This window comes from Globicephala melas, chromosome 19 (assembly GCF_963455315.2).
Source record: "Globicephala melas chromosome 19, mGloMel1.2, whole genome shotgun sequence".
Classification (NCBI taxonomy): Eukaryota; Metazoa; Chordata; class Mammalia; order Artiodactyla; family Delphinidae; genus Globicephala; species Globicephala melas.
The window spans coordinates 13,920,910-13,941,927 of NC_083332.1; the positions used below are offsets into that span (position 1 = coordinate 13,920,910).

A 21,018-nucleotide genomic window follows, 5' to 3' on the forward strand; every position below is an offset into this window, starting at 1 on the left:
CATCTATAAATCAAGAACAGGGACTTCCCTGGTGGTCCAGTGGTTAAGACTCTGCACTTCTACTGCAGGGGGCACAAGTTCGATCCCTGGTTGGGGAAGTTCTGCATGCCGTGCAGTGCGGCCAAAAAGAAAAAAAAAATTTTAATAAAAATATAAAAAATAAAATAAGAACAGAAGTACCCATCTCACAGAACTGTTGTACGGATAAAATGAACTAACACGTGCAAAGTGCTTAGCATGGAGCCTGGCACAGAGTAAAAGCTTTAAGAAATGTGAGCTATTTTATTATCATTATGATCTCATGGTATCTGTCTAATAAAGTATAATTACATACAGTAACATGTACCTGTTTGATGAATTTTGACACATGTCTACACCTGTGTAACTCACACCCCAAACAAGATGTAGAGGCTGCCAACCACACACATTAACTGAGCACCTTGTTCCAGGAGTCATTCCTGACCCTCTTCTTCACAGACTGGTCTGTTGAAGACCTACAAGGCTCTCTCGCCAGTTCGCTTTCATCTGCATTCAGGCCCACTTGCTGTAGGCTCTGTCCTCCAGTTTCCCTGACCCCAATCTCTCAGTGTGGCAGCCACAGTTATCACTTAAAAATGCAGATCTGACCAGGTCCCTCTCCTGCCTGAAACCCTTCTGGGGGCTGACCTCAGGGTAAACCCTCAACCCCTCCCTTGGCCTACAGGCCCTATGCTCTGCCCTGCCCTGCCCATCTCCCTCACCTCTGCAGACAGATCCAGATCCCCCTTTCTCTCTCTTCCCATCTCACTGGCAAATTTTTTTAATATCCATTTTTACTGAGGTAATTGTAAACTCACGTACACTTGTAAGATATGATACAGAGAGATACTATATACACTTTGCCCAGTTTGGCAAATGGTAACTTTCTGCAAAAATGAAGTACAATATCATAACCAGGAAATGGACATTGAAACAATCTACAGACTGTATTCAGATTTCCTGTATTCATTTGTGTGTGTGTCTTCTGTTCTATACCACTTCATCACCTGTGTATGTCTATGTATCCACTATCACAACCAAGATATGAGCAGTTTCATTATCACAAAGATAGATCCCTCATGTTACCTTTTATAATCACACTCACTCCTTCATAACCCTCTATCCCTAACCCCTGACAACCACCAATATGTTCTCCATTTGTATGATCTGGCCATTTAAAAATGTTGTATAGGGGCTTCCCTGGTGGTGCAGTGGTTGAGAGTCCGCCTGTCAATGCAGGGGACACGGGTTCGAGCCCTGGTCTGGGGAGATCCCACATGCTTCAGAGCAACTAAGCCTGTGCACCACAACTACTGAGCCTGCGCTCTAGAGCCGGCAAGCCGCAACTACTGAGCCCACGTGCCACAACTACTGAAGCCCGTTCTCCGCAACAAGAGAAGCCACCGCAATGAGAAGCCCACGCACCACAACGAAGAGTAGCCCCCTCTCACCTCAACTAGAGAAAGCCCGCGTGTAGCAATGAAGACCCAACGCAGCCAAAAATAGATGAATTAAAAAAAAAAAAAAAGAGTGCAATGGCTGGGTCATATGACAGTTGCACACTTAGTTTTTAAGAAAGTGCCAATCTGTTTTCCAGAGCGGCTGTACCACTTGACATTCCCACCAGCAAAGTATGAGAGACCCAGTTCCTCCACATCCTTGTCACTGGCAACTCTGGATCATTCATTCGACAGATATTATTGAGCAGCTCCTGTGTGCCAGGTACTAGATGTTGGGTTTATACCACCAAACAAGACACATAATTCACATTATCAAATAGGAGCTTACACCCTAAAGGGTGTAGATAGGCAGAACACAAGTCAACAAACTGAGTAAGTGCTAAGAAGAAAATAAACAGTGATGTGATAAGGAGAGTGGGCAGGCAGGCGGCACAGCACAGTGATTATGAAGCCACACAGCCTGGGTTCAAATCCTGACTCCACCACTTCCCAGCTGTGGGGCTTAGGCAAGTGACCTGACCTATCTGTGCCCTGGTTTCCTCATCTGGTTCCTATGAATACCTACCTCCTAGGGTTGTTGGGAGGACTGAACAAGATCCTGAGTGCCACGGGGCCAGCCACTCAGGTCTGGATGTGGACTCCATCAGTTCAAAAGTCTCTGTAAGAGCCTCTGAACTACCGCATTGCTGAGAAGCCACACTTAAAAGTTTTGTGGGTTCCCCGAGACAGGATGCACCCAAGTGCTCAGAAGGAAGACCCCTCACCCCCGCCCTGCAAGGGTCAGAGCCCCGCTCTGGGAGCTCTGGGAATGGGCGGCCATGGACACGACAGAAGAAGGGACAGCAAGGCCCTCCACTTACCCAGCAACTGGCAGAGGCCACTCCAGCAGAGGAGATGCCAGGACAGGATCAGAGGAACTGCTCAGGGTACCTGGGCCTCTCCATATACCCTGGGAATCTGACACCATTCCCAGGCTGGAGGACTCATCTGAGCCCTTGCTGAGGGCCTGGGGCACAGGGCCTCCCCAAACTCTTGGCCCACAAAACAGCCATTTCCTGTGCAGAGCTGAGGAGACAAAGGTAACCTGGAAACTCTCCTCTCCACCCCGTCCCACCTCTCTCCAGGGCCTGGCCCACAAGAGAGAACTGACAGAAGCATATTGGTTGGCATCTTACAAAAGAAATAGGGAAATGGGTGGAGGTGGAGCTATTGGCAGCTCCAGGCCCAGGAGGAAACAAGGCCATTGTTGAGGGGGGCAGGCTGGGGTTCCTTCTCTGAGAGGATGGGATCATGAATCAGCGAGGCCCCGAGCCTTTCTGAGGAAGAGGCGATGCTGCAGTGACCTGTTTTGCGGGCCTCCCAGTGGCCGGGATGGATCAGCAAGCTGCTTCTTTCCTAAGGATTGATGAGTCTGGAACCAGGGCACCTTCTCCTTATGCAGACTGCAGACTGAGGGCCAGAAGGCAGCACAGCACTTCAAGGTGACAGGGGAGGGCTGGAGTCTCTGACCCTGACCCTGGCTTGCAGCAGTTGGTACAAACTGTTCTGGGGGAGGAGGGAGTCAGGACACCAGGCCTTGAAAGTGCACACAGGAGCTAAAAAGCTAAAGCAAACCAAACCAGCATCATGGGTCTCGGGGCCATGGGAAGAGGTCCAAATCATTACGGATGGTTCGCCAGGCCCAGTATGACCCAGGCTGCTAACCTGTCCCCCCATCCCTCTGCTCAGGCCACACCAGCCTCTGTTCCTCCAGCACATCTCAGGGCCCTTGTACAGGCTCTTCTTCCTGCCCCCAAACACCAGCCTCCAGCCTGCCCCTGGGCAAGTTCCCACTTATCCTTCAAGTCTAGGCTTACAGGTCACTTCTTCTCAGACACTCCCAACTCCACTCCAGCCTTGAATAAGACCCCACCTCCAGCCCTGTTACTCTCTTTCAAAGGCATTCTGGGCTTTTCTTTTAGAGTTTAATTACCAGTTAAATTATGTGGTTATTTGAGTGATTATTTGATATCTATCTCCCCCCAGTAGATGGGGAATGCCATGAAGTCAGACTAATAGCTCATCACGTTTATGGAACACCTACAGGTGTCTTACAGCATTGTCTCACAGACCCCTTACAATAGCTCTATGAGGTCAATACTCTGATTATCCTAATTTACAGATGGGGAAGCCGTATCAGTCCTGGTCACGGGGCCAGGCACTCAGCAAATGGTTAGTTTGGGAGAGGGCACACGGATGTCTGGGTTACACTTTCAATTATTCCCTCCCCCTAATACCCACGGTGTGTGGAGGGGAGCCCACTGGGAAGCCCAGGTCCACGGAACACACGACTGTCACTCACACTCTGGCACGATAGCCTCTGATTCCAAGGGCTCCTTCTGGTTCTAATCCCTCCCCAATCCAACAAGATACTAACTGAGCATATTTTTATTGTGCAGCTACTGTGTGCCAGGTGTGGCCAAAGCACTAGAGACACAGCAACAAACAAAACACACGGCGGGGGTGGGGGGGGCGATGACTGACTACACGTTCACAGGCTGGTGTCTGCCAGGGAGATGGATACAAAGTCCTGTTGTTCTGCAGTAAACAGACCAGTGGTTTTGTGTGTGTGTGTGTGGAGGGGGGGCAGAGGGTGGAAGGGTGCAAACAAATAGGCAGGGCTGTGAAGCTACCCTGTATGATGCTGTAACAGTGGACACATGTCACACACGTCAAAACCCATAGTATGTAGAACACAAAGCATGAACCCTAACCGTAAACTATGTACTTTAGTTAACAACGATGTATCAGTATTGGTTCATCAGTTCTTAAAACAATGTACCACACTAATACGAATGTAAATAAAAGGGGAAACTTTTATTTAGAGTGGGCAGAGAGGGAATTCGTGGGAACTCTCTGTATTTCATGATCAATCTTCTGTACACCTTTTAAAACTGCTCAAAAAAAAAAAAAAAAAAAAAGCAAAGCTGTGTTTCTCTTGAATCCACTCCCATCAGCTCTATCCTTGATTCTCCCACCATCTTCACCTTCTCCTCGCAAATCTCCACTCTGCTGGCTCTCAACTCAACGCCTTCACTAATCACCTGGTGCTCAGGCCAAAACCTCAGTGCCATCCTCCTTCTCTCAACCCCACATTCAGTCCATTCATAGTTAGTATTGGCTCCAGCTTCAAATCATGGTTAGGATCTGCCCGCTTCGCCCTGCTGCACCTCCCACCCCCGCCAGCCTGGACCATGAACTGTAGCAGGAGCTCCCTCCCTGATTTCCTGGCTCCCTCCCCTGGTCCCACACACAACCAGAGGGACTCTGCTAACTTGGGTCAGAACATATCCCTCCACTGCTCGGAACCGTCCCACTATACATTCAGGAAAAAGCCTCGTCCCTATAAGGCCTCACGTGTAACTCTCTGACCTCATCTCCTCCCATGCTGTCTTTATTTCACCTACTGAGGTGGGTGTGTAATGGCATGTCATTGTGGTTAGCACCTGCATTTCCATGATGATGATTAAGGATGGTGAGGCAGGTACTTTAAATAATAATAACAATAACAAATGGTTACCATTTACACAGAACTTATTATGTGCCAGGCACTATGCTAAGTGTTTTTTTTGTTTTGTTTTGTTTTTTGTGGTACGCGGGCCTCTCACTGCTGTGGCCTCTCCCGTTGCGGAGCACAAGCTCCGGACGCGCAGGCTCAGCGGCCATGGCTCACGGGCCCAGCCGCTCCGCGGCATGTGGGATCTTCCCGGACCGGGGCACGAACCCGCGTCCCCTGCATCGGCAGGCGGACTCTCAACCACTGCGCCACCAGGGAAGCCCTGCTAAGTGTTTTATATATACAGCTTGCCCTTTCCAAACCTCTTAGGCCAAATGAGTTCTGGGATTCTGGATGATTTGATTTTAGAAAAGCAATGGAGAGCTTATACCCAGCAGGGTCTAGGGAAGCATCCGTCACATCAACATTTCTGCAGTGATGATAATCTGTCTATTGGGGTAGCATTCCACCTGGGATTGTGGATCTGTATTAAACCCCTGAATCCCCACAACCACTTTGCGAGGCAGGCAGTGTTACCACCTCTCGTTTATAGATGGGGAAACTGAGGCATGGGAAGGTTAAGTGCCTTGGCCACACTTGCACAGGTAGAAGTGGAAGGCTGGGATTCCAACACGGGCCTTTTGTACTACCGTCCTCTTTACTGGTTCTTAGGGTAGCTGACAGGAAATTAATCAATACTGAATGAATGAATAAATGAATGAGATTAAGCTGGGCAAGTGAGAGAACTCAGGCTTTCCAAGAAGTTACTGCTCATGGCAGGAAGATCAAATACCACTGAGCTAACTGTATGTGTTTAACCTACTTAATTTAGTTTGAATACAAGACCTATCCAAATATAAAGCAAGATTTCCCCCCTGAAAAATGACCCTCAGCAATAAGAGCTGTGTTTCAAAGTTTTCATATTATTTTATCTTGATGAACAAAGTGCAATTTGGGAAAAGCCACATTAGCATCTAAAGATTTCAGTGATGCTAGTTTTGGCAACAATGAAAAAGGAGGCATATATTATAATAGACTCAGGAACTATTCCCGAGGGCTTGACCTCACGATTCCAAGTGTTATAAGTCACTTAAAGAGGCCCTTTAAAGATAGAGAGCAAGATAGGGACAAATAATTGTAAGCAACATTCATTTAATTAACTAGAATTTTGAAAACTGAAAAAAGGCTGTGGAAAGTAAGACTGAAAACTATCTTGAGGCAAAGTGCTGCTGTGTGGGATGAAACTGAATTTTCCTAAACTGTCATTTATTATTCATATCGGAATCATTAGTCTGATTGACTCAAAAATGAGTGCTTATGTAACTGCTTTTAAATGTTCCCATTTTTTCATTTATTCATTTTCAGTAACTGTCTTAAAAAAAAAAAAAGTGTCTTTTTCCCTTAATGTAACATAGTAAAAGTTATTGGCTACACTTTAGAGATCACCAATATACAACTAAAAGGGGAATTTTAAAAAGTTGTCTAATGATATATGACTGCTTGGGATACAGTTTCCAGCAACAACTTAATACACAGATTCAAGAAGTACCACATCACAAGCACTTCAGATGGAGGTGGAAATGATGTATTCTGGAAATATGGGTAGATGACTCAGAAAAGGGGCTCTAATGATGATAAGGAGGCCTTATGTGAAGAGTGTAACATTTTATGATGTGAGAGGATCTAAGCCACATTTTGAATTCAACATTTTTGATGTCATGATTCTAAATGTGTCACAAAATTAATAAATTGAAAAATACAGACAGGCAGCTGATTATGTCATCAATATCCCTAAACATTTCAAGCAGACCCCAAAACGTAAAAAAAAATTTTCTCTTTGGAAAGATGGGGAATCATCTTGTCTTGGGATACACACAGTATTCTTTTTTTTTAGTGCAAATATATATTTTTTAAATCTGGAAGGAACACTCCAGGCTTGAAAAAGTGATTATCTTGGCAGACTCTGGGTCCTCTGATTTCTTTTTTTTAAACAACAAGCAAGTATTACTTTGATAATCAGACATGCATATAAACAACACAGCTTTATAACGTGAAGCTCACCGAAGGGCACAGTAAAGCAACAGTTCCCACCCTCAGCCGCACCCTGGAAACATCTGGGGAGCTTTAAAAAAAAACCCCATCCCACGCCTGGTCCTACCCTTGGTGACTCTAGTGAAATGTTCTGGGGTGGGGCCCAGGCCTTGGGGTTTCTTAAAGCTCCCCACGTGACTCTAATATGCCACAAAGATGAGAATTATTATTAAAGCAAAAATTTTCAATTTTTTCTGCAGAACATGTTACTAAGTGCCTTTCAGAAAATAAAAAGATTCCATAGTCAAAGAAGCAGGTTTCTTCCCTGCAAGATTTCTCAGAGCCTGTACTATGCAAATGTGTACCAAGCCTTTTACAAGAGGAGGACACAGTACAAGGTGGACAGATATCTCTGTGTGCGTGTGTGTGTGTGTGTGCGCGTGCTAGTGCACGCGCGCGTGTGTGCTCAGCATCCTTTCTTTCCAGCAGCCATGTTGTTAGCAAGTCCTGGCCATTCTACCTCCTAACCTGCCCCCCTCCTCACCCTCCACTCCCTCCCATCCTGGTTCTGTCCTCCACCGTCTCCCGTCTGGACTATGGCAGAAGCCTCCTCCCTGCTCTCCCACTGGCCCTATAAATTCACTGCCTACAAAGGTGGACTACAGAGATCCTTGGGGCGCACAGAGTTTGAAAAAGCTTCTGTTCCCACCCCTGAGACTCCCTGCAATGTCCCAACTGCCACCCAATGATCATGGAAGGGACCTGTCTTAAGGTAAAAGTGCATCATGGACAGCCCAGCTGCTGCAGAATGAACCTGGGTTCTCCACCACGCCATCCATGCTGAGCTGCCCAATCACCAGCCCAGAAGGCAGCCCCAAAACACTTGGACTTGGGGAGCCCACACATTTCCTGACAGCTTAAGCCAGCACAAATGGGGTTTGCTACTACTTATAGCCCAAAGAATCCAAACTAAATGCTCTCTATTAAATGACCCTATTTCATTGCTCAGAAGTTTTTTCACGAAGTACAATTATATTATTTGTTTCTCTTCTGGTTTCTTATCTGTCTCCCCTTCAAGAATGCCAGCTCCGTGAGAGCAGGGACGTTTGTCCGTCTTGTCCATAGTTACGTCCCTCGGACCTGAAACACTGTCTGCCAAAGAGCTGAAACTCAGCATTTGCTGAAAGAATGACTGAGCTCATTTGATTCTTTCAACAGCTCCAAAAGGTAGGTGTTAACAAATACCAAACTCCTCCTCACAGCCACGCAGACCCTGCATGGTCTGCCCCCAGCTTCCTCTCCCCAACTCCGTATCCTACAGTGTTGCTGGCCACCTTCCAGTTCCTTCCCAGAACCAAGCTCCTTCCCAGCTCCAGAACTCCGCTGATGCTGTTCCCTCTACTGGGACTGCTGCCCCCATCCATTAAGGTCTACACATCCTTCAGGCCTCCCCTCAAACGGCAGTCCTTATGAGAGACATCTCCTGACCTCTCGAAACATGTCAGGTTCCCCCGGATAGGCTGTCATGGCTCTTCCATCAGGGCACTTAGTGCAGATGTAATGACACAGCGGCTTCTATGAATTCTTACTGAGGTTCTGTTTCCTCCACCGAACCTCTGTACTTCCAGAGCCCTCTTAGAAAACCCGGCACACAGTAGGTGCTTAATAAATACCACACTTGCCTATTGTGGCCAGGATATTTACTGCTCACTGAATACCCACATGCTCCCACATCCCAGCCCCTTGCAGTTAGTTAGGCAAGGCCACACGGCTAGTTCTGGGTGTGAGCAGAGGTGGCCTGCGTCACTCTGGCCTTGGCATCTAAGTGCTGCGGTGTGACCCTCTAGTTCCCCTGTACTGCCATGGTGACCCTGGAGACTGTGTGTTCCAGTTGTGATGCTACAAGACAGGGGAGCCCCCCCCCCCCGCCCCATCCTGGGTCCCTGAGGTTCAAGGCAAAGCCCCCAGCTGAGCTGACTTGGGTCATGAGTAAGAAATAGACATTTGCTGTGTTCAACCTCTAGGATTTCAGGGTTAATTTGCTCCTGCAGCGGAATCTTGCCTCTCACTGGCATTCTGTGTGAATGAATGAAGGCAGACACAACTGTGATTACAGATTGGGAGGTGAGGAGCAAGGCGGTGGCCTTCAGCTGGCAGTTCTGAACTCAGGGCGAGAGGGGCAGACTGCATAACTACTCCCCGGGGAATCGCCACTTTCAGTGCCTGATGAGGCAGATGAAAGGACCCAGAGCCCCCACTCCCTTCAGACAGAGCCCGAGGCCTCGGGGCGCTCATCAAACACAGCTCCTAAGGGATCACAGCCAAGTCTCAGCCCCTGGGAATTGGGAAGAGGCTGCTCAGAAGCCAGCAACACCCTGGGAAAACCCTATTAGTTAGGGGAAGCTGAAACAGCAAGGCTGCATGAAGGGCCTGGGCTAATTCGGGCTGACAACCTTCCCTCGGAATCACCCACTGGGGCTCTGCCCTCCCAGCTCCATCCCAGAGAATAAATCACACTGTCAGGTCTAATTTGGGACTCGGCTGATGGGTTGAGCAGAGAGAGCATCCATGCGTTCTGGCCACAGAGGTCAAGGGCAGCCCACATGCTGGAGGCCGATGTGAAAGGCCTGGGGACTAATTGGAAAGGGGACTGGGAGACCGGAAGCTATGGGTTTCCAATACCCACCAAGGAAACTCCTCTCTTCTCCCGTAAAATTTCTGGCCCAGGCCTCAGTTGTACAAGCCCTGTTTCCAGAGCACAGTCCAGCTATATCCAGGCACCATGCTAGCTCAGGGCTGGGCACGAGGTAAACACTCCTATTTGCTGAATAAGTAATCCTAACAGCAGCAGTGAGTGCTTATTATTCTCTTCCAGGCTGGTGACTAGGCTGCCTAACTTCTGACATGCAGTAAAGGCTAATGAATCTAAGTGGCCACCAGCGCCATCTCATCTGTTATATGACTACTTCGGCCAGGCACTAAGTACTTGAGATTCACAGTCACGTTGTAATTCCCAAAACAACCTTAGGAGGAAACGGAAGCTCCCAGAGTTAGGCTCCCTACTTGGGGCTCGTCAGTGATCAAGCTAAGACTAGACCCCAGGTTAGCTGGACTCTGTGCTCTCGGCCACTGTGTCAGCCCGTTGTGATGGATTTCGCAGCCTTCAAGAAGCTGGCCCTGAAGCCCCAAGCCAGTGTCAGGTGTCTCCTCCGAGTTCCCATGGCCCTGTGGCTTTCCCTCTTAGGACTCTCATGACTCTCATGACAGAGCTTTCCCCAAATACTCTCTATCCAAGAGGGTATCCCTGTAAGCCTAGTGCTCAAATGGGATATGTTTGCTGGATGGACGGATGGAAACCCAAGTCCAAACCCTTCATCTTACAGAGGAAGGGGGTGGAGATTCAGCAAGGAGAGCTGCAGTGAAAGAGTTTCACTGAAGAAAGGGGAGGTGGAGAAGAGGGGGGAAATTGCTCCTTGACAAATCTCTATTCTTCCTTCAAAGCCCAAAGCTGCTTCCAGGAGACCTCCCTGACCCCCAGGCTTGCCTGGGCACTTCCTGTGGGCTCTCATCAGCCCCTGGGGTTCCCGCATACAGCCCTGACCACCCTGGGCTGTCACTGTCTGAGGGCCTGCTCCCTCCCTGGACGAGGAGCCCCCCAGGTACAGGGTCCGCTCAGCCATGAGGCCGTCTCACCCGCACCACTACACTACAGGGATGGGCACCGAGGGGGCGCAAAGTAAATGTGAGTTGAATCAACCAGCAGAACCCCAAGAAAGGAAAGAAGGCTGGAAGCGTCCTTCTGGGAAGAAGAGCTAAAAGCACAGGTACAGTGTGTTTGGAAAAGGAGGCCAGGAGAAGACTCTGCCATCTGCAAGCCACCAAGGGCTGCCAGGAGGAAGATGTGTGCCTGGTGCCCTTCATCAGGACTGGACCAGAACCAGTGAGAGACAGCTACACAGAATGGATGTGATTCACGAGGAAGCTTTTTAATGATCAAAACTTCCCTAAAGCGAAATATGCTGCCCTGTCCCTCCCTTCCTAGATGAATTTAAACTGAGGTCAGATAGCTAGCAGTCTGGGACCCCAGGACCTCTTACGAAGTGACAAAGTGTAGTGGCCAAGAGCGAGGGCTCTGGAGACACTGCAAAGGTTCCCACCCTGGCTCCTCTGCTTGATAAAGGGCGTCACCACTCTCTGCCTCAGTTTCCAAGTCATTACTATGGAGAGATCACAGCAGTGACATCATAGGGTGGGTGGAAGGACTGAATGAGATCATGCAGCCCTTAAAGCAGGGCTCGGCATAGAGTCTGCACCCATTAATGTTCATTATTATTGTTTTTGTTCCCCTGTGGAGCCAGACGCTGTTGGCTGGATAACCCAACTGACACTCTCAGTTCCCTTTTTCTCTGGCTTCCTCCTCAGGAGAGGCTGAAAAGCCAAACAACATTTCTCACCTTCCTTGAAATAGGGAGAGGCTATGTGACCCATTTCTGGTCAATGAGATGTAAGTGGAATCTTCTGGGGAGGGGGATTCTGGGATTGCTGAAGTGGTTCAGAACTGAAAGAAAACCACACTGCTTGGAGTTGACTCTCCCCCTTCCTTGTTCCAGTTGTAGCTGCAAGCAGCAACCTTGCAGCCATGAGGGAAAGGCCAAGGGAATCAAGGAGGCCCCAGCCCGGACGTCCCTCAGCCTCTGAACTGACATCGGCAGCCAAGTACCTCTGGGTTTGTTGTTATGGGAGAGAAATTGAGCCTCATTTGTTTAAGCTGCTGTGAGCTGGGTTTTCTGTTTTTGCCGCTGAAAGCATTCCTGGCTGATACACCCATCATGACACAAATGGCTCAGGGCACATGTCCATGGTCATCGTTTGCCAGCCTCAGTTCAGGTCCCCGGCTGAGAACCCCTGATCCAGAGGAGAAAGAGTGGAAGGTCAAGACAGGACCGCGTTTACCAAACCTCACTAGCTGTGCTTCACCCTTCCTTTTCAACTGCATCTATGTCCCAGCTGTACAATTACTTACTTAATAGTTCCTTTAAATCAACTCACTTTTAAACTTGAATATATATACATATATGTAAAACAAAATCTACATTCCTACCAAAACAAAAAACTGGTATCTTTTGTTCCAAAGGTAACTTAATGAATAAATACAATGAGGGACTTCCCTGGTGGTCCAGTGGCTAAGACTCCACGCTTCCAATGCAGGGGGCCTGGGTTCGATCCCTGGTTGGGGAACTAGATCGTGCATGCCACAACTAAGACCTGGCACAGCCCAATAAATAAATATTTAAAATAAATAAATAGATAAATAAGGAAATAAATAAATACAGTGAAAATGAACAAAAGATATTCATCCACATATCCCTGAAAGTTAGCTGATGTAGCATAATTTGGGTTCCATGGACAAGCAAGAATTCCTCATTTCTGTCTTCTATTGGGGAAAAAAAATCACCAGATCTGGCAAGACTTGGCATTTCCCCAGGGCAACAAATGGGCTAGAGCTCAGTAGGGGCTGCCCCTCAGAGAGGTAACACATTTTCCTGTTTGCCACAATTCCTGAAACCCTGTTCAGAAGTGAGAGAATTCGTTTAGCTCTCCTGGCTGGCAGATGGAAGAATTAGGTCGGGGTCCTGCCTTGTTCCTTCCCTTCAGGGCCTCCTCAGAGAGGCCTTCCTGGATCACCTGGTCTAAAATCACCCCCTTGGACTTCCCTGGTGGTCCACTGGTTAAGACTCCGTGCTCCCAATGCCGGGGGCATAGGTTCGATCCCTGGTTGGGGAACTAAGATCCCACATGCCGCACGGTGTGGCCAAAAAAAATAAAAATTAAAATCAAATCAAATCACTGTTGCTCCCAGTCAGTCCTCTTTCCTGCTTTACTGATCCCTGTAGTACTTATCCCCACATTTACTCGTTTGTCTGCTTATTGTTTTATCCTCCAGTAGGATGTCAGTTCCTGTAGGGAAAGGACTGTGTTTGTTTTGTTCATTCCTGAATCCCCAGCACCTGGACCATAACAGTAGGTGCTCAGAGGCCTTTGTTGAGTGAAGGAAAGAAATGAATGAAGGAACAAATGAAACCCTGTCTCCTGCTTTCCAGTCCCTAAGGCGCTCGTTACCATGTAGGAATGACGCCGGTCCTCCTGCGGTTTAAGAGGCAATACTAGGAATTCACTCAGAAACTGGAACCTTTTACTGCATTAAAAAGGGACGAGCTAGATTAAAATGAGTATCTATGATGCCACACAGATATATGCTAATAACCGAATAACTGAAATAAATGAGGGAGAAGGGACAGGTCTCCCTTAACAGAACCAATTATGTGGACAACTCATAAATGTAGCAGAAATGAGGGACATACAAAATTCACCATTAGGGAGATACCACAGTGATAACTGTTGCAGGCAAGATTCACCCTACCAATGCATGCCAAAATGAGCACGTGCAAGTTCAAGGAGAAACAAGTGTAGTCTCAGAGCACCTCCCCCGAGATAACTATCAATTGCAAAGGGAAAAACCAGTTACTGGGCAGTGGAGTAACCCAGCAGACAGCACCTGCTGGAGTAACCCAGCAGACACTGGGCAGTGGAGTAACCCAGCAGACAGCACCTGGATGAAGTGATCCAGGTTAACAGCACCAGTGATGAGACACGTGGACCCGCTGGTGCCGTGCACCGAGGCGGGCCCCTCACCTCTGCCAAATAATGCATAAGCTCAGCCCTGTCATGAGGAAACATCAGACAAAGCCAAACTGAGACAATCCACAAAATAGCAGGACAGCTCTCTTCCAGAGTGTCACGGTCATAAAAGACAAGGAAAGACTGAGGAACCGATGCGGATTGGAGGAGGATTAAAGAGACATGACAACTAAATGCAGTAAGGATCCTGGATAGGGTCTTGGAAAAGAGAAAGGACATCGTAGAAAAACTAGTTGAAATATGACTGAAGTCTATAACTTAGTTCATAGTACTAGACCAGTGGTCATTTCCTAGTTTTAATAGTTGTGCTACAGTTGTATAAGATGGTAGCATTTGGGGATGCTGGGTGAAGGGTAGATAATGTGAACTCTCTGTACTATTTTTGTCACTTTTTTTAAGTCTAAAATTCCTTTAAAATAAAAAAGTTAATACAGAATTGTATGGCCATCATCAAAAAGTCTACAAACAATAAATGCTGGAGAGGGTGTGGAGAAAAGGGAACCCTCTTGCATTGTTGGTGGGAATGTAAATTGATACAGCCACTATGGAGAACAGTATGGAGGTTCCTTAAAATACCAAAAATAGAACTACCATACGACCCAGCAATCCCATTGCTGGGCATATACCCTGAGAAAACGATAATTCAAAAAGAGTCATGTACCAGAATGTTCACTGCAGCTCTATTTACAACAGCCAGGACATGGAAGCAACCTAAGTGTCCATCGACAGATGAATGGATAAAGAAGATGTGGCACATATGTACAATGGAATATAACTCAGCCACAAAAAGAAACGAAATTGAGTTATTTGTAGTGAGGTGGATGGACCTAGAGACTGTCATACAGAGTGAAGTAAGTCAGAAAGAGAAAAATAAATACCGTATGCTAACACATATATATGGAATCTTAAAAAAAAAAAAGGTTCTGATGAACCTAGGGGCAGGACAGTAATAAAGATGCAGACATAGAGAATGGACTTGAGGACACGGGGTGGGGGAAGGGTAAGCTAGGACGAAGTGAGAGGGTGGCATGGGCATATATACACTACCAAATGTAAAACAGATAGCTAGTGGGAAGCAGCCGCATAGCACAGGGAGATCAGCTCAGTGCTTTATGACCACCTAGAGGGGTGGGATAGGGAGGGTGGGAGGGAGACGCAAGAGGGAGGAGATATGGGGATATATGTATATGTATAGCTGACTCACTTTGTTATAAAGCAGAAACTAACACACCATTGTAAAGCAATTATACTCCAATAAAGATGTTTAAAAAAACCAGAATTGTGCCAAGAAACATCCCTTAATGGAAATCTGGCCCCAAGAGACTGTCCCACAAACAAGCTCCAGGTACCCGGGCAGAGCCTTAGGCCAGGATGAAGGAACATGAAGGGACCTAAGAAACAGCCAAGGGAGAGGATACTGTCTAGATTTTTTTTTTTTAACTTTTGTTTTTGGCCACGCCACACGGCTTACGGGATCTTAGTTCCCCGACCAGGGATCGAACCCAGGCCCTCGGCAGTGAGAGTGCGGAGTCCTAACCACTGGACCGCTGGGGAAGTCCCCCTGTCTAGATGCACTCAGTTCCCAAACTCGACTGACTGGTCCCTGCAACTCAGCCAACACCACTATCTGCGTCCAGAGTCTGGACGCCAGAATCTTCTGTTCTCCCACTTGCCACGCTACTGGGGTCTCTTGGTGATTCAAGGATCAGACAGCACCCCCTCTCCCAAGCCCCTTGTGGCATCCTGCCAACAAGGGTTGACATCCTTGTTTAGGAATGCCCCACTACCACCTGGACTGCCCCACACCCTGAGGCCCCCTTCTTTACTTGGTCGGGGCCAAAGAAACCAAAGAGGGTGCTCACTAGCAAGAAACCCAGAAACCTAATTATAACACATTCAAAATCTTTATATTACAGGTAAGTACTTATCATGTGTACATAGTTTAATTTCGTGTAACTACCTACACTATACTTTTAGCCTATAGATAAACAGCGCATCCACACATGGGGTGATGGGGCCATTCTGTATCTTAACTGTGGTGGCAGTCACACAACGGCATGCATTTGCCTAAACTCAAAGAACCATAGACCAAAAAGTGAATTTCACTCTGTGTAAAATTTAAAATGGAAATTGAAAAGTTAAAAAAAAAAAAGACTGTGATACACTGATGGATGCTATGAACGAAGATCTTCAAGATACACTACCACTGGGGACAGTGGGAAACATGCTGCAGAAGCGTCATCTAGCACGGCTTCTTTTTTCTCTATGTAAGAAATTAAAATAATGAGGGTGTATTTGGATAAGGAGGAATGTTCACGAGCAGGAAGAAAGGTCCAGCCAGACACCCACCCAACTACTGACTGCAATGACCTCGGAGGGAAGATGTCAGACTGTGGGTGTTGGGAGGGACAGGGAAGGAGTCACACATCTTTCCCTTGGCACTCTTTCAAACAAAAAATTTTTTAAATAATAAAGAGGCTTACATGTATGAGCCGTAAAACTTAAGCAAATGAAAGTCACATGAATCTCAGTACTCAACCTTAGTATGTTCTGGACACTAGTGCTCCTTGAGGGTCCCAGGAGGGCCGAGGTCAAAGACTGTGCATCTGCGGAGAGAAAAAAAACGAGGTTATATCTTTGGCCAGCATGAGCCTTCCTGCTGTAGTATCCACCTGTTCAAATATTTATTGAACGCCTGCTGCGTGCCAGGCACCGAGGGTACACCCGTGACCAAGACAAAGTCGCTGTCCTCAGGGGGCAGACACTCCAACAGGGGAGGGAGACACTGAACAAACGCAATCCTCAGCCAGGGAGTGGCGGCACCTTGATGGAGACTAAGTAGGCTGAGGAGAGCAACGGGCTGCTGCTACAGAGAGGTCAGAGGAGGCCTGAGGACAGAGACCTGAAGACAGGAGACCACGAATTGGGTGACTATCTGGGAAAGAGCCTTCCAGGCACAGGGACGGCCACTGCACAGGACCTGAGGCAGGAGGGCCGGGGCGGGGGGTGGGGGGTGTGGGGGGAGAGAGATAGAGAGAGAGAGAGAGAGAGAGAAAGAGAGAGAGAGAGAGAGACATGAGGGCAGGGAGGTGACGGGGCAGATGGAAGCCCATTATAAAGACATTGCCTTCAGACAACTGTGAGCAGAGGAGTGGCAGAGAAAAAGCACTGGCTTGTAACTTTGTATTATTATTATATTTTTTTAATTTTTTTTTTTGGCGGTACGCGGGCCTCTCACTGTTGTGGCCTCTCCCGTTGCGGAGCACAGGCTCCGGACGCGCAGGCTCAGCGGCCATGGCTCACGGGCCCAGCCGCTCCGCGGCATGTGGGATCTTCCCGGACCGGGGCACGAACCCGCGTCCCCTGCATCGGCAGGTGGACTCTCAACCACTGCGCCACCAGGGAAGCCCCAGTAACTTTGTATCATTAATTTATGTTTTTGAATATTTAGTATGGTTGTGCATATTTGAGTGGGTATTTCATGGATGAATGAATGTCTCCAGGCCAAGAAGCTACTGTCTGCATTGCTCACCATCACATTTTGGTTTAGGCCAGGCACTTACTAAGCCAGGGAGGTGAGATCTGAGAGAACAACCTAGAACCTTCCTATACGCTAAACAATGATTCTCACTCCCTATGTGCCAGGCTCCACCCTAGCAGAACATGCCGACTCATTTCACTCCCCCAGTAACCCTAGAGGCTGCCCAGCCAGTCAAAAGTACACTGCAGGTGGGATGAACCCAGGCAGCCTGCCTCCAGTGCCTGCTCCCGACCACCTGGCCAGGCCACATGGTCATGGCGGTCAATGAAGACAGGGCTAACTGCAGGCTGGCAAGGCCTCTCCCCATCCTTCCCCAATGCTGCCATGTCCACATGCCGTCCACATGCCAAGGCCGACCTCAAATGCCAGCCAGCTTCTCCAGGGGACCTCAGAGGAAGGAAACCTAGCAAGCAGCTGGCCTACTTTCCAGAGTCCAGGAATCAGGATAGCTTCAATAATCTTGCCCTTAGGGGTTCTGGAGAAGCCAAAAGGGGTTCTTTACCTTTCTCAGGCCAGGAACCCCTGTTGACAGCCTAGTGAAGAAGGGTTTGGGCTCCTTCTCAGAAACATGTGTTCAAATGTACAAAATACAATACACAAGATTACAAGGGAAATCGATTATATTCAGATACCAAAATATCTGTAAAACAGGGCTTCCCTGGTGGCGCAGTGGTTGAGAGTCCGTCTGCTGATGCAGGGGACACAGGTTCGTGCCCCGGTCCGGGAAAATCCCACATGCCACGGAGTGGCTGGGCCCGTGAGCCATGGCCGCTGAGCCTGTGCGTCCGGAGCCTGTGCTCCGCAACGGGAGAGGCCACAACAGTGAGAGGTCTGCGTACTGAAAAAACAAACAAACAAACAAACAAAAACGAAAGAAAATATCTGTAAAACAAAACCTAACCTGAGATACAGTAATATTTGTGCTTCTTTGTGAATGCTTTAAATTATGAGATCTTAGTGGTGGGTCCAATAACTATAGTAATTTAGAAAGAGATGAGTGTAAACAGTACTTTGTAATATCTACAACAACTGTAATGTGACATGGAAAACGCTGTTTTTTTGTTTTTTGTTTTTTTTGCGGTACGCGGGCCTCTCACTGTTGTGGCCTCTCCCGTTGCGGAGCACAGGCTCCAGACGCGCAGGTCCAGCGGCCATGACTCACGGGTCCAGCCGCTCCATGGCATGTGGGATCTTCCCGGACCGGGGCACGAACCCGTGTCCCCTGCATCGGCAGGCGGACTCTCAACCACTACTCCACCAGGGAAGCCCATGGAAAACGTTTTGATCTCTAGCAGCGACAAAGTCACAGGCGTTGCTGATACAACATGGTTTTTGGCCCTTGTTCAGAAGGAATGGAAATGCTAAATTTTAGTTAGATGGTAGAGAAAATAAAGATGTAATTTTTTTCCCAGTCAACTTCACAATCCTCTAAATTCCATCCAAGGACCCTTCAAGGGTCCATGGACCTGAGATTAAGAACCCCTATGCTAGCCCTGAGACAGGGTAAAGGTGGAGCATGTGCCCAGGGAGCGTAACAACCAGGGGGTGTGTGGCAGATTCAGATCCTCGTGAGTTTCGTATGGGAAGGGGTCCTGAGCATTGGTGGTTTTGGTTCATCCTGCATCCATTTCCCTTTCCAGGTCGGCCCTCCGAACCTCATCTTTCTCACTCAGCCCATGGAATTCCTGTGGGAATGACCCAATCCATGGGCTGGTAGGGGAGAGAGTGGTGTCACAAAACCCAGGCCTGGCCAATAAAGCCACCGCATCTCCTCTTCCCCGCCCCCAGCCTCAGACATGGCTCGGGTGGCCCTGGAACCAAAGCCGGGCTGATTAGGTCCACTAAACAGTCTCAGGACATGTGCTGGGATTACGGGGAAATCTCTGGGGCTGCTAAATTGGTTGCATATATATGTGGAGCTGCCTCAGAGCCTATCTGACCATAAAACCAACAAAGGACTGCAGCCAAGAGATGGAAGAAAACAGGGTCCTGGCAGCCCTGAAGCCATTACACATAGAATGTTCCAGGCTGTGAGTTCAAACACTTCCTTTTATACTTATGCAGGCTGACCTGAATTTCTATTTGTTCACGCAACCGAATGACTCTCAACTAACATAGAAGGGAAGAAGTGAGTAGGGTTCTTGACAACTCCCAGAGCTTACGACCAAGCCACTTAGGAAAGCATAAAATAAAATTAGAAACAGTTACTATACATTGAATCAGCAAATACAGAAAAACACACACTCTTTGAAAGATCAGAAACAGCATCTTGGGTAGTTGCAATCCCTAAAGCTGGTCTATGAAACACTAACAATTTTGATTTTCAAGATGCTTGGCAGGCCAGGAGGGAACCAGAAGCACCCAGAACATTTTCCTTTATCACCAGACTTCCCATTAAAAAAATTCCTGGGATGATCAGGAAGCCCCTGCAATAAAAATCCTGTAAAATTGTAATCACTGCCTTTTAAATTGCATCAGAAATTGCTTTTCTGACACTCATTTTCCCCCCTTTCTTTCTCTAGAGTGATGTTCATGGCTCTTTAAAGGCACATTAGCAGTGACGTGCAGTGCTGCCACATCCCTCTGAGCTGAGAATCTACTCCCTGTCAAGTGGAGGAAGCTGTGATGTCCATCAGTTTGAGGTCCCTGATACACAGGAGGGGCCGCAGCAGATGCTGAAGGGTTGTAGAAATGGCAGCAAAGGCAGGCTACAGTGCCAGGAATTCAGCCAGAACCCCAGACATCCCAGAGCCCCTCTTACACTACCTGGGAAGGGAAGATGCCCTTGGAATTGCTTCAGCAACTCCAGCACCTACCAGAGCAACAGCCCTCGCTCAGTTGTCACATAAGTCACAGTCACAGGGCTGCACACCTCGCTTCCCAGGGTGTATACCAAGAAGTAGAAGCCAAGATGAGAGAACCTGGGAGTGAGAGCGGGTCCGGCCTTGACTCGTAGCCTGATGGTTCCTCCCCTCAGCCACAGTGATTGGCTCTGGGAGAGACACATGATCCAAGCAAGGCCAATCAGAGTTGGCCCTGGAAATTTTGCTGGATTACTGGGGGAAAGAAACGGGTGTAAGGCAGGGGCTATTGAAGGCTTCTTTGCCACCTGAGGGAGGGGAGGGACACCTAAGAATAAAGTCAAAGGTGAAAGAAGCAGAATCCCGCAGTGGGGAAGGGTGTATTCCTGACAAGAATACCTGAGTGCAGACTCCAGTCAGGCTAGCTCTGAGATTTCAGGTCCCAGAGCCATTAACTTCCCTTTGCAGTTTAAGACAGTTTGGGTTGGGGAGATTCTGTCATTTACAACAGAAATAACTGACTGATAGAACTGGAAGGGACCTCAGAAATCAATACAGCGCTCCTTCATGTTCCAGTGAATACAATCCTTGTGAGGGGCTGACAAAACAAAACTATGGCATGTCTCTCCAGGAAACACACACACACACACACACACACACACACACACACACACACACAACTATTTCAAGGATGTCAAAGATCTCTGAAGCCTCTGTTCATAGGAACTGGGTGAAGAACTCTTCCATCTAGTCTGATCTGCCCACTTGACAGATAAGAAAACTGAGGTTCAGAATGCTGAGATGACTTGCTTGGGGCCCAGGGCCAGCTGGAGGCAGAGCCAGGCCTCCCTAGAGTCCCAGGAGGTTTCACCTTGAACTCCCCTGAGTATGGTCCTTGGGGAGACAGCAGAGGGTAAGGGGGGTAGCGGGCGA

General features: G+C 48.1%; 1 protein-coding gene and 1 non-coding gene across 10 annotated transcripts in view; one reads left to right on the forward strand and one right to left on the reverse strand.

The window, feature by feature from the left end:
• Nucleotides 1-21,018, reverse strand: part of SIPA1L3 (signal induced proliferation associated 1 like 3) — a 236,956-nt gene that overhangs the window by 125,034 nt on the left and 90,904 nt on the right. For 7 of the 9 annotated variants that reach the window (XM_030874393.2, XM_030874387.3, XM_060288390.2 and 4 more), the window contains one exon: nt 16,283-16,349. The gene's annotated coding sequence lies outside the window, so the exon portion shown is untranslated. Of the gene's footprint in view, nt 1-11,764; nt 11,786-16,226; nt 16,350-21,018 lie in introns of those variants that run through there. The other 2 variants (XM_030874389.3, XM_060288392.1) reach the window with 2 other exon arrangements.
• On the forward strand, nt 26-98 carry TRNAR-UCU (transfer RNA arginine (anticodon UCU)). The gene has a single exon. It is a non-coding gene; the product is annotated as a tRNA-Arg (tRNA).